The sequence below is a fragment of the Vitis riparia genome, chromosome 8 (assembly GCF_004353265.1).
Source record: "Vitis riparia cultivar Riparia Gloire de Montpellier isolate 1030 chromosome 8, EGFV_Vit.rip_1.0, whole genome shotgun sequence".
Lineage (NCBI taxonomy): Eukaryota > Viridiplantae > Streptophyta > Magnoliopsida > Vitales > Vitaceae > Vitis > Vitis riparia.
This window is the reverse complement of record NC_048438.1, coordinates 7703718-7719540: the sequence shown is the minus strand read 5'-3', so window position 1 is coordinate 7719540 and position 15823 is coordinate 7703718.

Below are 15823 nucleotides of genomic sequence, written 5' to 3'. Positions count from 1 at the left end.
GGCTACAAAGGACTGGTAACTCAAGCTGGTGAAAGCTTGCAGAATAACCCTTCTAATCGGGCTTGGTAAATTGGTCCTTATTAAGGAGGCTGGGACCAAGGCCTGCCAAAGTAGGGAAGGGTTTTGAGATATTCCAAACAGCTTTAGGTGGTGTTTGTTTTTTTGGTTTTTTGTTGAAAGCAATTTAGTTTTAGAATTTAGGTTGTTTGTTTTTCTACTTTTTCATGACTTATTATAAACTTTTTACTAAATAGAAAAAACCAAAATATGTAGCTTTTTCTAAATAGAAAAAATAACATATTGGTTTGTTTTACTTTTTAACACTTAATAGAAATAAAATACTACAAAAACAAACAACTTAATATTTAACACTATTAAGCATTAAGGTTCTATTTAGAATTAAGTAAAAAAACAAACACCACCTTAGTCTTCCTAAGTTCCCACTTGTCTGGCCTCTTGTAGGATTGCGGTAATAGTAGTAGCATCTTTTCAAGTAATACCTGATGGTGCAGAGCAACTGCAGCATGTATTCGATGCCAAGTCATTATACAGGGTATTTAAATGAACCAAAGTACAAGTACTTGGCTATTAAACTGTACTTATATCTCAAATTTGGCAGGTTTTATTCAAGTTTGAGCTCCAGCCAAGCTTAAGATTGACTCAACTTTGCTAGGTCCTGCTTTTGTTTGGTTCATTTAGGGCTGTCAGGTTTGAACTAGTATGCGTGTGCATGTAAGCTGGGAGTTTAGACAGAATGGTGAATGCTTGTTGGAAAGAATCGTAGAAGAAACATATTTCAAAAGTTTTACAAATTGCTTGCGATGACAAGCCAAGTTTCTGTTACTTTCAGGTCATCTAATTATGTTTACTCCAACTTCTACTTTATTCAAATGTTACTTTCAGCTTTCTATTTCTGATAAGTTCTTACTGTTCTATGTTAGGTTTATGCTACTTTCAACATACATGGTTTCTGTAAAATTTTCCAGTTTCTGTTACATGCATGCCCATGTAGTTCTAGTGAAAATTTTCCAAGTTGTAGGCTGATTACAGTATGAAAAAATTCAGCCTTCCCCTCTCCAAGTCCTACTCCTCACAGGGATTGGGGACCAGGGAGATTACAAGAGAAAGGCTGACTGACGTCTCCTTACCCATCTCCTCGAGAGTAAAAAAAGGAGTGGTAATGCTGGATGGTCCAGAGTTGATGAGGTCCGTGGAACCTTTTATTTCTTGTCCATGCCCATCATTATCTGCTAGTTGTGGCCATGAGATATAGGTGTGGTCGTCAGATCAGTGGGCGAAGGATACATCTGAGTTGCTTGTTCCCACTGGTGGCCAGTTTTAGAGCATTACAACACTACCCTACATCAACTTGTGACATGTGAGTATACGCCTCCGTCTCTCGCTGTTTTTCTCTCAACTTCTACTGCACATGCTCGCCTTTTTCTTCTTTCTTTTCTGTTACATATACGTCTCTTTTAAAATCCCAAGTAATTCCATCCAATAGGCAAAACCCTTCATGTATCTTTTGGTCACTTGCGCAAACCCATGATTAGTTGTCTTTCTTTCTTGCAATGGTCCATTTCCCGTTGGAATCTTTGTCGGCATGGCATTCGCTTGTGTCTGTGTTAGGCGCACATCCCTGTCATGCCAAAAAAGACTCCCAAATAAATTCTCTGTCATCTCTTTGTCCCATTCCACTCATAGACCATTACTAACACTTTAAATAATCATGCTTCAACGCTTGTCCGGTTCTTGATGGTGCATCTCCATCTCTATCTATTTTTAATACCCTCCAAGACCCACTTCCTTGTTTCTTAGTCGATTTGGTATGGCTGTTTTCCTCCTCATTTGAAAACCCATCTCTGTTATAGCTAATGCGCTAAACGACTTTGTAGGGACCTGAAAAGAGAGCCAAATTTTTTTTAAGCACGCTACGTAAACTTTTCGGATTTATGGTAATATGTGGAATGCTACTGACCCCCAAAATCTGAGTGGCCCAATTGTTTGTTCACTTGTACATGTCGGTGTGGGCTAAAATGCGAATTCTAGGTATGATTGCCATGTTTTTATCATGGCATGTCGACTTGACATTGCACAATAATTTGAAGCTCTATGTATGAACACAAGCCCACCATCCCCTTTAGGTCGGCTGGACCAAATCCATTAGACACCAGGCTCCCTTTCTCTTTTTTCTATATAAAAATTACAATCTACTCTCTGAAAGTCTGATTCCCATTTCATTACCTTATTGTTAAGACTGCGCCACATTCTGGAAAGCAACGCCTGTGTTTCACGTTGTCTCATCATTTTGTTGCCATTTCAATTGGTCAAAACCACTAACAATTTTTTTCTCCTATAATGTGCGTACGGCACAAAGTTACTTGTAAAACTTGTTCACATGCGCGTACCTCACTCTCTCCTTTGCGCCGAATGGAACCCATATTTTCATACTTCTATTTTTAAAAAATATTTATTGTTTTACACGTTTTTTTTTTACTGATATAAATATTATTTTAGTATAAAAGTATTCAACTATTGTTACAGAATTTAAAAAAAAAAAAGAAAAAAAAGAAAAAAGAAAAAAGAAAAAACGCTTTCGCACCACAAGGAAGAAAATGGAGTGTCATGAAAAGACGTAATGAGATGAGGCAATGCTTTCATATGCCAAAAGACTAGCCCAAATTCCCATTTCTGCTTCAATAATTATCAAGCTCGTTTTGTAATCTTTGTGTGTCCCAGCTAGGCAGTTTCCAAATTTGATTTTCCACAGCCCATTTTACAATTTTGGGCATAGTTGGCACTGAGCGGAAATTTGATTCCAATTCGTCTTGCATACATTTCCACGGTTAGGTGAGGCAGAGAGTGATAGACATGGGAGAAGTTTGGGGCCGAACAGATCATGTGGGGGCATTTGGACGTGAGGATTGTTCATGTACAAACACTAAGCGTTCCCTGGATTAGACTAAAATGCTTTGTCAAGTTGGTGGGTCGTATAGTGCATTGGTAGATAGGCTCGGATAATCTTTGAAATTTTATTATCGTATTTGAAGTGTATATAACTTCGTTCACATCTCCACATACAAAGGATAAAATTATTTTTGGAACTGGTTGGCTGTGTGTCAATGATTCCCCCACTGCATTTTTGTGGATGGGAGAAGAGACAATGTGGAGACAGTGGAAAAAGGGGGGGTTTGGTGATAGGACTCTGCAATTTTTTTCTCATAAGGCGGCCACGCACATGTAATGTATGTTATAATAAAACAGACCCACACAACTCCTTTATCTAGGGATTTTGACAAATATGCCTTTTTCTTTTTTAAATATTTATTAAAGTAGCATAGGTTTAAAACTATTTTTGGATCTAGCACTTTTTAAGGTGTCTTCTAAAGAGAGAACTCGTTGAAAGATGACTTTTATTTAGGTTGTTCTCAATTTTCTCGTATTTAAAAATACTTTTTGAATGGTTGTATTTTAATATTTTTTAAAATTATTATGTCTTGTTTGATAACTATTTTTTTATTAAAAAAAAGGAAGACACGTTATGGTAACGAGAAAACAAAAATAGTTTTCTATTAAGAAAATATAGTGTTTTTAAATAGTTTTTCTAACTGTTTTAATTTGTTTTTCAAGAACTATTTTATATTAAAGATTGTTTTAAGAAATAATTATACAAATACAAAGATTAAAAATAAAATATAACACATAAAAAATATTTTAAAAATATAAAAAATATATTAAAAAATTTTAAATTTTCAAACAAATTTTTATTTTATAAAACATTATAAAACAGTTTTAAAACACTATTATTAAAAACCATTTTTCATAACGATTTTCAAAATTACTTCCCATCAAACTATATTTTTCTAGGTTTTCAAAATTGCCCTTTATCTACTTGGTTTGTTTTAACATCACCCATTATTCGTTCCATAGCTATCAAAATATCTTACATCAATGGAGCATGATTCCATTGAATTACAAGGTCTCTATCTTGAAAGGAATTCCTATGACATCATTGGATAATTTATTTGGAAATTGTAGCAAAAGTCCAAAAAGATGATTAATTAGTGGCACCACTATCATTTATAATAGTGGAAGCAAGTAAGGCTTGTTGAAAGAGTGTGATGATGTCATTCACATTTGAAGGTTATTTTAAAGAATTTATCCTTAATTTGCTTGACTAATTTTTAATGCTCAATTTATGAAAGTGGCAAAAAAATAAGAGAAAATAATAAACAAAGCTTATATATAGTATCTCAACTAGATGGTATACAAACATTTTTTAGACAAAAATTATGAAATATAACTTTATGAACTACTATGAGGATGTGTCTCTATCGCATACAAATTTAAGGGTTTAAAATGAATGATATATGATATCTATACAGTTTTCTAGACAAAAATTATGAAATATGATTATTTTTTTACTTTAACATTTTTCTAAATGAAACTATTTATTGACTTTTGATGCAAAAGTTTAAAAAGTATAATAAAAAGAGACTCGAAAAATAATTCAAATTTCATATATTCTTGTATCAAAGTTAGTATCCGTTCAAATTAAAAGTAGGATTAGAATATTACCTTTAACTTAAAAATATATATAAAAAAAAAAAATGAGGATTTGTTTGATCATGTTTTCTGAAATTTATTTTTAAAAACTATTTTTATTTTTAAAACCAAATTTAAGAAAACATGACCAAACAAACCCATTTTTTCCTTTGTTTTTAAAAATTGGTGAAAACAACTTTTGCTTGTTTTTTAAAAATTGTTTTTTATTTCACTTTGTTTTTAAAAATTGTTTCCAAAAAACAACCAAGTGTTAGAAAATTTTAAAAACAGTTTTATGTTTTTAAAAATAAAAAACTATTTTAAAACCACATGATGAAATAAACTCTTTTATTTTAAAATTATATAATACAATTTAAAATATGGAAAGATAAATTCAAATAGTGTTAGAAATTTTTAAAGATAATTTTTTATTTTTAAAAATAAAAAATTGTTTTTAAATTATATCACCAAATAAACTTTTATATTTTAAAATCATATAATATAATTTAAAATATGAAAAGATGAATTTTTATTTTACATTTTTGCACATATTTTAAATATAAGTACACAAAAACTTTTTTTTTTGTTTTTTTCAAATTTCTTTTTATCATCTCTCTACGTTTCCCTTTCACGTGGGCGAAGAAAGAAGCAGTCATATCGGAACAGATGGGGATAGCAGCGACAGGATGAGGTGGCAGGAAGAATAGCATGTGGGACTACATCTCCTTTCTAAAAGTACAAATTCCAAACATAAGACCCACGTTCAAACTTTGGAAAAAAAGTAAAATAAAGCACAAAGAAAGAGAGACCATCCGCCAAAAAGCTTCACATGCATATGGCCTACTTAATCCTGCAGAATGGTCCCAAACATCTCATTATTTTTCTGACCCAAGAGGTGAAACCACCCCCCCTATGTCCTGAGTCCTACATATGTCCTAAGCCCTAGCCAACATTCCATGCTCTCATGCTGCTCCCTCACCTTACAAGTTACACCTCAGCGTTAGCACATTCTTTGGGACAAAAATAAATCATTAAAAATAGACCCTCATCCCCCTCAAATTAATTCTCAAGTGGTTGAAGATTTTTATTGAAAGGTTCATTTATTTTTGATACTTTTATTCATGGGTTTCATATTTATAGAACTCAAATTTAAAATTCTATATATATATATATATATATATGCTAAATTGACATTTTAAAGTTTTATTTCATTTAAAATATTTTTGAAGTATAAGAATGTATTATTTATAGATGTTTTTTTTCCCCTTTTATTTACTAACATACAATTTGAGATGTTTGCATGAAATATCATGACATCCTTTATGAAAAAAGGAGGATGATTGGGCACAAAAATTGAATACATTTTTAGGATGGAGATTCTTTCCCGTAATGTACATATTGATTGATTGATTTTGCCTGGTGAATGAAACCCATGCATCAAAGTAGAAAAGCAGACCATGTGCCACAAAAAGTGATTGCTTTTTGTCTTGGTGATTGGAATGGCTAGGTTCGCCCATTCCTACTCTGAATTTTGCTGCAAGATTGCCCCTAGCTAGTGCTTGCTTTAGGGGGTGAAAGACTAGAAACGTTTATCATCAATTGAATAATAATTAAACAAATCATACATTGATTGTGACCAAATGGTAGGGATTGGTTGCAAGGCAATTGTCAATCCATCTCTCATTGTTTTTTCTTTTTCTTTTTTTTTTTTTAAGAAAAATTTGAAAATTTGAAGAAAAAGATGAATGGAAAGAGAAGGGAAGGAAAGAAAATTTATTGTATTTCCTCTTACATTTCATTTTTTAATTGAGAAATAAAAAAGACGTGTAATTAAAAATATTTTTGGTGGGTGTATTTAACAACGCCATTTAATAATTGTTTGTCATATTAGCAAACATGTAATAAAAAAATAATAAAGAAAAATAGTAGGTGTTATATCACTTCAATAAGTTTTTGTCATAATTCAACTTGATTGCATATGCTTGCTTGCAGGTCACTACAAGTCGGCTATCCATATGGTAACTTTTTTGGCACCTCTAGTTTCAAATTTCAAAGGTCTAATGGATCCATAGGCCATACTTTAACGGTTGACACATTTTTCAAGGAGACATGATTGGTTGAGGACTTTTGGACGAAAATGGACCAATATGAGTACGTGAGAAGGGCATTCATTCCATGAAGGAGTGGTACATTTGCACGAGTCATGGCATCAGTTGTGACTCGTGGCATGTGGTGTGGCATGCATCATGTGTTGGATTGATGAAGAAATTTTAGAATGTCAACAAAATTTGTAATAAAGATAATAGATGGTGGCACTAGACTACTTCCGATTGAATAAAAAATGAAGCTACATTAAACTTTGTGTCACTTATTCTTTGTAGATGAATTCCTTCGCAATTCATGGTGTATAATTATTGCCTCTTCTGATTCGTGATGTTCAAAATAATTAGCCTTAATGAATTAGAGTAATGGTCATGATAAGATGATTTTGAGAGTGTCAGTTAAGCATGTGTTAAACCTAGTTTTGCCTAAGTAGTTCACACATTGTCCCTTCTATACTTTAACCACCATATATTGAGTTCTTAAACCATAATATGCCATTGGACATTTTAAGTAAGGCTCGAAAGATTGACGTTATGACTATCTATTGATTGTAGAGTATTAAATCATTTTTATTCATGGCTTCTAAGCATCTTTGGAATCTTATGGGATGGTATCATGTAATAGGTAGTCCCATATAGAACCCACTCGAGATGGATTAGAATTGTCAATTTCACTAACCTATTTCTATAGTTGACTAAGCATAGATTCCTCCAAATAGTGGACTGACAAGTTTTGATTCCTTAGTATGTTAATTGGATAATAATACCAAGTTTGCCGAAACAGTAACTTGCTTGTTGCTTTCTCATGGGATTTGTTGAATGTTAGCACTTTTGAAATTTTCTAAAAAAGACTTTGTCAAAGTATTTTGCTGTCCATTTATCCCTAACTTCATACGCTCATTGAATTTGGTTGACTAGTTATGAGTCATTGTTGACTTTCAACAATCGTGCACCAATGTTTTTAACTAATCATTACCTAATAATGATATACTTATATTTTGCCTCATTTTTTGAGGCTAGGATCCTAAGATTTAGTGCTAGTTCAATTTCCTTGCCCTTTCGAGATCTTAATGCAATGCCTATATTAAACCCACTTCACTTGGAAAATCTATTCATAGACAATTTCGTTTATTGAAAGATTTAGATGAACTTGGCTTTTGTATAGGGTCTTCATCTAATAATTGATGCATGGGGCAAATATCTTATTCCAAATTCTATCAACTCAATGATCTATTTAATCAATTGATATACGCCACATACAATTTGTAATGACCCAAAGATTATTAAAAGCTTAATATTAGTTTGTTTAGTTTTTAGTAAGGATTAATGCCTCAATTATTGGTTTAATTAGTTATTTAACTAAGGAAGTGATTAGTTAGGTAAATAACATATTAAACTAGTTGTGAAGTAGCTAAAAAGTGGTTAACAATAGTGGAATTTCTTTGCAACATTAGTAGCACTTAAGTTGATAGCTTAGCTAGTTGCTTGATTGGTTTTGTATGGCTAAGAATCTAGGCAACTTTCTCCAATTAGTTATTGTAAAAGCCATTTGCCTCTATAGGATTCAATTAAAAAAATGGTTAAAATAAGTGTTATAACCCAATTATTAGGAAGACACTTAGAGTGCTTCAAAATTAGATACCTAACATCAACTTAATAAGGTTAACCAACTGCTTACTTTGTTGTTGTTGTTTTGTAAGTTTATAAAAATAGAGTAGACTTGGAAAAACTAGAAATATTTTAGGAAAACCAATTGTTTAACTCATGGTGCGAAGTTGCAATTCAAATGTGAGTCAATTACATTTCCTTATACTTAAATCAATATTTAAATGGAAACTTTCAACTTTGTTTAGGCTAAGAAAATTATGTTATACTAAATTATTTGTTTTCAACAAAATTTTAGTCATATGTAATGGAATTGATCTTAACTAAAATGTTGAATTGGTTGTTCATGATTGAGTCACTCTTGATTGAAATATACTCTATTTTGTTTGAAAACTAACTTAATGTGTATGAGCATAATAGAGAGTGTTGAAGATACTATAAATTCATATTTAAGGCACCATAACGGGTGACCTAATGAAGTGATAGGGGGAAATCATCCCTGGATAAGAGTCCTTAAAGGAAGAATGGTAAAGTACCCTAGGGAGAAAGACCCTAAATATCCTAGGGAAGATCCATGTGTGGATATAATAAGGGATGTAGATGTATCTTCTTAGTTGAGAGTCCCTAAAATATAGGTTTTTATGGTTATAAACAACTAATGAGTCCAAGAAAGGTATTTGAAAGCCTCATGAAAGGTATATTGTAAGCTGAAAAATTAACTATTATAAATATGCATATATATATTTTGGGTAGTAATACATGCTTTTGAAGGAATTTTGGTGTATTATATTGCATCGTATTGAAATGGCGTTTTTTAATATTTTTACTATAAATAAACTCTTCTTTACTAAGTTGTAACTCATTCTTTTCAAAAATTGATTTTTCAAACAAAAAGGAAAGTGTGAAGGAGATGGACACTTGAAAAATTATGTGAAACTTAAAGATATTTTATTGGTTATGTTTGGTGTGAATCTTTGTATTTGAAGTGTTATCTAGTTGTTGTTAATTGAAAGAAAACAATGAACAAAATCTTAGGTATGTATTATAGCCTTTATATACTAGAACTTGTGATGAAGGTGTTGGGATAGAGCCCTAGAAAGCATAACATGATGTATCAGTTTTAAATTCATTAATAAATTTATTTATTTATGTTTATGTTTCCCTTTAATATCTTATTTGAATTAATTGGTTATTTGAGCATATACGTTCATTTCATTTCTCTTGTACATGACTTAGGTGCATTAGAAGTTGCATAGAGGACATAAGTCATGGGTTCCTTGTAAGATGATTAGTTATTCATAGCCAGTTCATGAATTTGGGCAATTTAGTTGAGATTGTAGTGCACCTAATTGGAGGGATGACCTATTTTAGTTGTTGGAATGAGTTTCCCATGATGAGTGCATTAGTGTATGCAGGCACACATTGAATAAGGCTTATGGTGAATCTAATGGAAAAATATAGGATTTATTTGTTTCCCAAGCCAAGATCAGGTTAGAAACATGTATAACTATTCTAGGTTTTTCTAAATCCTAAGCACAACGGAAAAAAAATAGTATTTTTAAACTTTAAAGGGATTTAGAAAGTGCTAACGAAAGTCATACCTCATATTCAAATGTTCATGAATCAAATCCATGTGGTGAAAATGAAGATCGAAATTATAGAAGTTTTATAGACCCGAAGTCTTCCACTCAATGACTCAAACCTTGATCTTGACACACTTCCGGTGGAAGGAGGGAATGAGAAGTGGAGGCTATGACTCTCTCTTTATTTGGAGATGGAAGACGACTCTCTAGAAAAAGTTATGAGAAGCCTAACCCTTAAAGGGGTATTTATAGGGTTTCTTACTAGGCTTAAGTGACTTGAGCCCACTAAGGGCTTGAGTCACTTAATCTAGCCCAAAACGAGTCATAATTAATTAATTAACCCAATAAGGCCTACTAATTTATTAATTAGCCCAATCTATAAACCTTGTTCACTTACTCCTGTGAAATTTTGTGTAATTGCCAAAATGTCCATATGCACAAAAGTGAACCTAGAGCCAATTCGACACTCATAACCCATGCCAACAAGGTATATGAACTCAGAGTAGGGACCACTAGAACCCATAGGAATACTGGCTCCCTCATAATCCAATTATGAAGTTGATTCAACATCTCACTACAAAGAATCAACTTAACTCCAATATCTTATATAGATAACAACAAGACACCAAGTGTTTGGGTTCATGACCTGCTGCTATTCATTGTGTTTAGTCTCCCTATGAACTGGTATCCGTAGTCTAACAAGGTGAAATTTATTAGCCTTTCAAGACTACATCTACTATCATTGAGTTACAGATTCTCCTATTGTGTGTTCAATTGACATGTCTAAACTCTCAAAAAGCTTATGTCAAGTTCCACTTAAGGAACTATTATGATCATAGTTTCCATGAATACACATCTTTAAGATCACCTAGGGGGATACACCGTCTCAATCCCAAGAGATATCATGGTGTCTCTATTGAGAATATTTATTGCTACTAGCTTCCATCAATAGCGACTCAATCCATAAGGAATATATGATCAACTTATGATCTCACCCGTACATTAAAGCCACTGCTAACTTCAACACAAACTCAATATTCTCTCAAGGTTGAGAGATAATACAATAAAAAACTTTGTGAATTCATGACTATTTGATAGTCTTAAGTCATGACTCACCATAGGTCCTGTCCAGTGTGTAACCATACACACTAGTGCACTCGCCATGGAAAATCCATCCCAATATCCAAGACCAGTCATCTCTCTTAGGAGATGGTGCACTATAAACTCTAATGGGTTACTTAGACCCATGACCCGACTATGAACAAGTCATCTATTTGCAAAGAACCCATGACTTGAATCTTTTGTGCAACTCATAATGTACCCAAGTCATGTACAATGCAAAAGATGTAGACCAGAGTGCTTACAAGATATAATGCATGGGCATATGATAGATAAAAGTGAACTATAAATTTATTAAATAAATAATAAAATCTAAGAATTTATTACATCATATCATGCTTTAAGGGTCCTATTCTAATAGAATCATGATGTAAGACTATTAGTTGTTATGATTGACCAAGCTACTTTGCTATATGGACTCTCATTCTTGAGAGGATATTAAGTCTAAGTCTATATAAATGGAAGTTAACAACAACATATATTCTTAATAAAGGATTTCATAAAATCGAGATAGTGTGTCCCATTGAATGATCCAAAAGACATGTGCTTAGAAAAACTATAATCATAACAATTCCTTTAGTGGAATTTTGATATATGCTTCTTAGAGCTAAAGTATGTCAATTGATAATATAATAGGTGGATTTGAAACTCAAGAATTCAATAAGTAATCTTGATAAGTTGATAGCACTACCTTGTTAAATTACAAACACCAATCATGAGGAATTTGCATGTAATAAATAGTAAGGCACGAATCTGAACTTTGTCTCATTGTAATCATGTAGGATAATAGAGTGCAATTGATTCTCTTTAATGAAATGTTAAATAAAATTTAGAATTGAATTATTAGGGAGTCATTATTTTCCTATAAGTCTTAATTCATGGTGGCATGTTTGTTTACATGATTTTAGGTTTCAAGTTCATAAGTGTGCATAAAGGCATTTTGGTAAAACAAAAGGTTGTACTAGATCTTATAAATTATCTTTTTGGACTAAACTAATTAATTAATTGGATCTTGATAAAGCTAATTAATTAATTAGGACCTAAGTGAGTTGGATTTGATGACCTAAACCCAATTTGGCTTTAAGTCACTTAAGCCCATTGAAAACCCTATAACTAGCCCCTTAAGATTTAGGGTTCCAAACCTTTTTCCAATCTTCTTTCAAAGAAAAATTGCAGACTTCCTCAAGAGAGGAAAACCCATAATTTTCTCATGTCTAGACCCTTGAGAAGAGAGAAAAGTGTAAGAACACAAGGTAGACGAGTTTTATTGTGCTTTCCATATTTTCATTGACTTGGAATTGACCTGGAAACATCTAGATCTAGTTATGTTTGCTTTATTCTCTAGATATACTTCTTATTATGGTTTTTTTTATACCATATATTTCACTACGATATTTTTAGAGAAGAATAAGGTAGAAAAAATGTACCCTATATGATCCAAAGCCAAATAACAAAGTAATCTAGAGTTCCTAACAACTAGTATCAAAGTTTTAGGTTAAGATTTTGCATGTTAAATATGCTTTAGGGTGTGCTCACATTTATTTTCTAGGGTTTTTCTTTTACATTCCATGGTAAAAAATGATGTATCTATGGATGTTTATCTATTCTTATGATTGATATGAAAATTGTTTCTTTATCTAGATTGGTTTGTATGCTATGCATTTGGGAGCATAGGATTTGTATATTGGCATGTACAAATCATTTTTGTTCATAAATGGATTGTAAGCTTCGTTTCAACGAAGCATAGGATTTTTACTTATTGTAAAAATTGAGTTTTTATCCATTTTCATAACACAAAAGAAGGAGGATCACAATCTAAGTGTTTAGAAGCATCCTTGGTGGAGAAACCTGTTTATAAAGGTGGATTTTTTTGGTGGAAAATTGGTCAGAAAAGATAAAGGAGAAGCTCTCGATGTGTGATTGCAGGCAATGGTGCTCAAGCACTTAGATTAGTGCTCAAGTGGCCTCAATACTCAAGCGCTTGAAGCACTCGAGCAAAGCACTCCAAGTAACATCCAATGTCTTTTTCAAAAATTATGGGTGCTCGAGTGCAAGTGATGATTTTTTGGCAATGAGGGTGATTATTTTGGGACTGTTTTTCTAATTTCTAACTTTTTTTTTTGTTGCAAATGTATTTTGGTAAAATTTGAATATTTGGTATTCTAAATTGAGATTACTAAAATCTATGACAAGATCCCTAAAGCCCATGAGAAATATTTTATTTAATTATTTTCTTATTTATTTATTTTATGTTTTTTATATATTGCATATGAGTATTCAAGTTTAGCTTGATGAAGAAATCTTAGGATAACAATTGAACCTACGATAAAGGCAACTAGTGGTACCAATGAAACAATTGTAACAATTAAGTTAGTAATTGAATAAAGATTAAAGAAAGTTCATTGAAAATTTTTCATTTACCCTTAATGGATGGACTCCATCCATATTTATAATGTATCAATCATTGCCTTTTCCTATTTTGAATGTTCATAATCATCAATATTCATGATATAATCCTCACTAATGGTCAAGACTAGAAGACTTTTAAGGGTACTAGTTATGCACATGTTAAAATTGATTTTTCCTATCAAGCTCAAGCTTTGCCTTAATTGCATAACTTAGGCCGACACTTCACTTTTCAATTTAGTAATAGGCTAAGGGTTGACCCATATGCTTTGGCTTAAGCCTACATTGTTAGGATTAAGCATCTAAAAACAAGACATGATTTAATAGAGTCAAACTTCACTATCTCCTTACTATCCCTTTTATGCATTGACATTGATTTGAGTATTTAGCTCATATATTCTACATTGTACATGACTTGAGTGCATTACAAGTTGCATAGAGGATATAAGTTATGGGTTTCTTATATGGAGATAAGTTGTCCATAATTAGTTCATGGATTTGGGCAATATAACATAGATTGTAACGTACTACCTCTTAATTTAATGAATGTCTTGTCTTGCCCATCGGGATGGGTTTTACATGTTGAGTGTACTAGTATATGTGATGCACATTGGATAGGACCTATAATGAATCATAAAATAAGGCTATCGATTGTCATAATTCACTAAGCTACTATAGTGCATGGACTTTCAACCTTGAGAGAATATTCAGTCTATGCCAAAATCAACAAAGGGCTTTGACTTATGAGTTAGATCCTAAAATGATCATATATCTCTAAGGATTAGGTAATTGTTGATGGAGGCTAGTGACAACATGTATTTTTAATAGAGACACCATAATATCTCATGGGTTTGAGACAATATGTCTCCTTGGTGATCAAAAAGACATGTGATCATGAAATTTGTGGCTGTAGTAATTCCTTTAGTAAAATTTGACATATGCTCCTTGGAGTTAGAGTATGTCAGCTAATCACATGATAAGTGGGATTTGTAACACAAGGATTGGAGGGGTAATCTTGATAGGTGATAACGTTACTTTGTTAGATTACGAATACTAGTTCATGGGGAGTCTATATGTAGTAGATGGTAGGTCAAGGGCCTAAACTTCATCTCATTGTTATTTACATATGATATTTGAGTGCAATTGATTTCTTATGGTGAAATATTGAATCAATTTCAGAATTGAATTATGAGGGAGCCAATACTCCTATGAGTCTTGGTGATCCCTACTTTGAGCTCATGTCCTATGATGACACGGTGTATGAGGGTTGGATTGACTCTAGTTTTACTCTTGTGCATAAAGGCGAATTGGTAATTACACAAAGTTGCATAGGGGATAGTAAATAAGGTCTTTAGATTGAGCTAATTGATTAATTAGATGACCCTTTGTGGTTAATTAATCAATTAGGACCTGTTTTAGGCTAGATTAAGTGACCTAAACCCGTACGAGCTTAAGTTACTTAATCTTGTAAGGGAACCTTATAAATATCCTCTTAGGGGTTAAGGTTTTATGTTGGTCGTCTTCCATCTCCAAAGAGAGAGTTAAAGCTTCCTCCCTTCTAAAGTCCACCATTTGGAGTGCCAAGGTCAAGGTTAGAGTCATCGGGCAAAAGACTTTTAGTGAATGAGACCTTTGCAGATTGTAGGCTTCTTATTTATTGGCTTGGATTTGATTTAGGAACATTCACATTGCAGGTATAAGTTTCAAATATCCAAATGTTTATTTTAATAGGGTTTTTAAAGCCATTATTTTCCGTTGTGTTAGATCTAAAGAACCATAGGGAAAGATGCATGCACCTTATGAGATCCAAGACTTGGAAACAAAGTAATTTGGAATTCCCATCATATGCAATGGGTTAAGGATTGGCGAAAAAAAAAATTTCACCAATTTTTTTTTTAAACAACAAAACAAACCCCAACCTTAACCCTAACCCTCTTTGTTGAGATTTTTCTAGCTACTAAAGAAATTGCAAGACAAAACATATCATTGAACTCCATATCTTCTCTTCGACGTCAACTTTTCGATGCCTACATTAGCTTCGTTGGGATTTTAGGGCTTTAGTTGCAATTTGGGGATTCAACAAGAGGAACGACAAGAGGAGAGGAACAAATGACGAGGAAAGGAGGGTTGAAGAAGTTTTGTTTTGGTTGTAAAATTACATTTTTGCCCTCACTTAAATAGGTCACATGGAGAGTATATATACCTTTTATCCAAAAATGTAACACTGTCACTCCAATAATGTACCTTACATGTAATTATAAAGTAAGGATGATACATTGCTTGATTTTAAACTCGAGGGGGCAATGTGCAAAACACACTATAGGTTAGGAGTTAAAAGTGTAATAAATCATTTTTATAATGTTTGTAATTTATTTATAGTATCTTTCTATAATTAGTTTAATAAAATTCAATCATTTTTTTTATGATAGAGAATCCAAAGTATATAAGTAAAATATATATCAT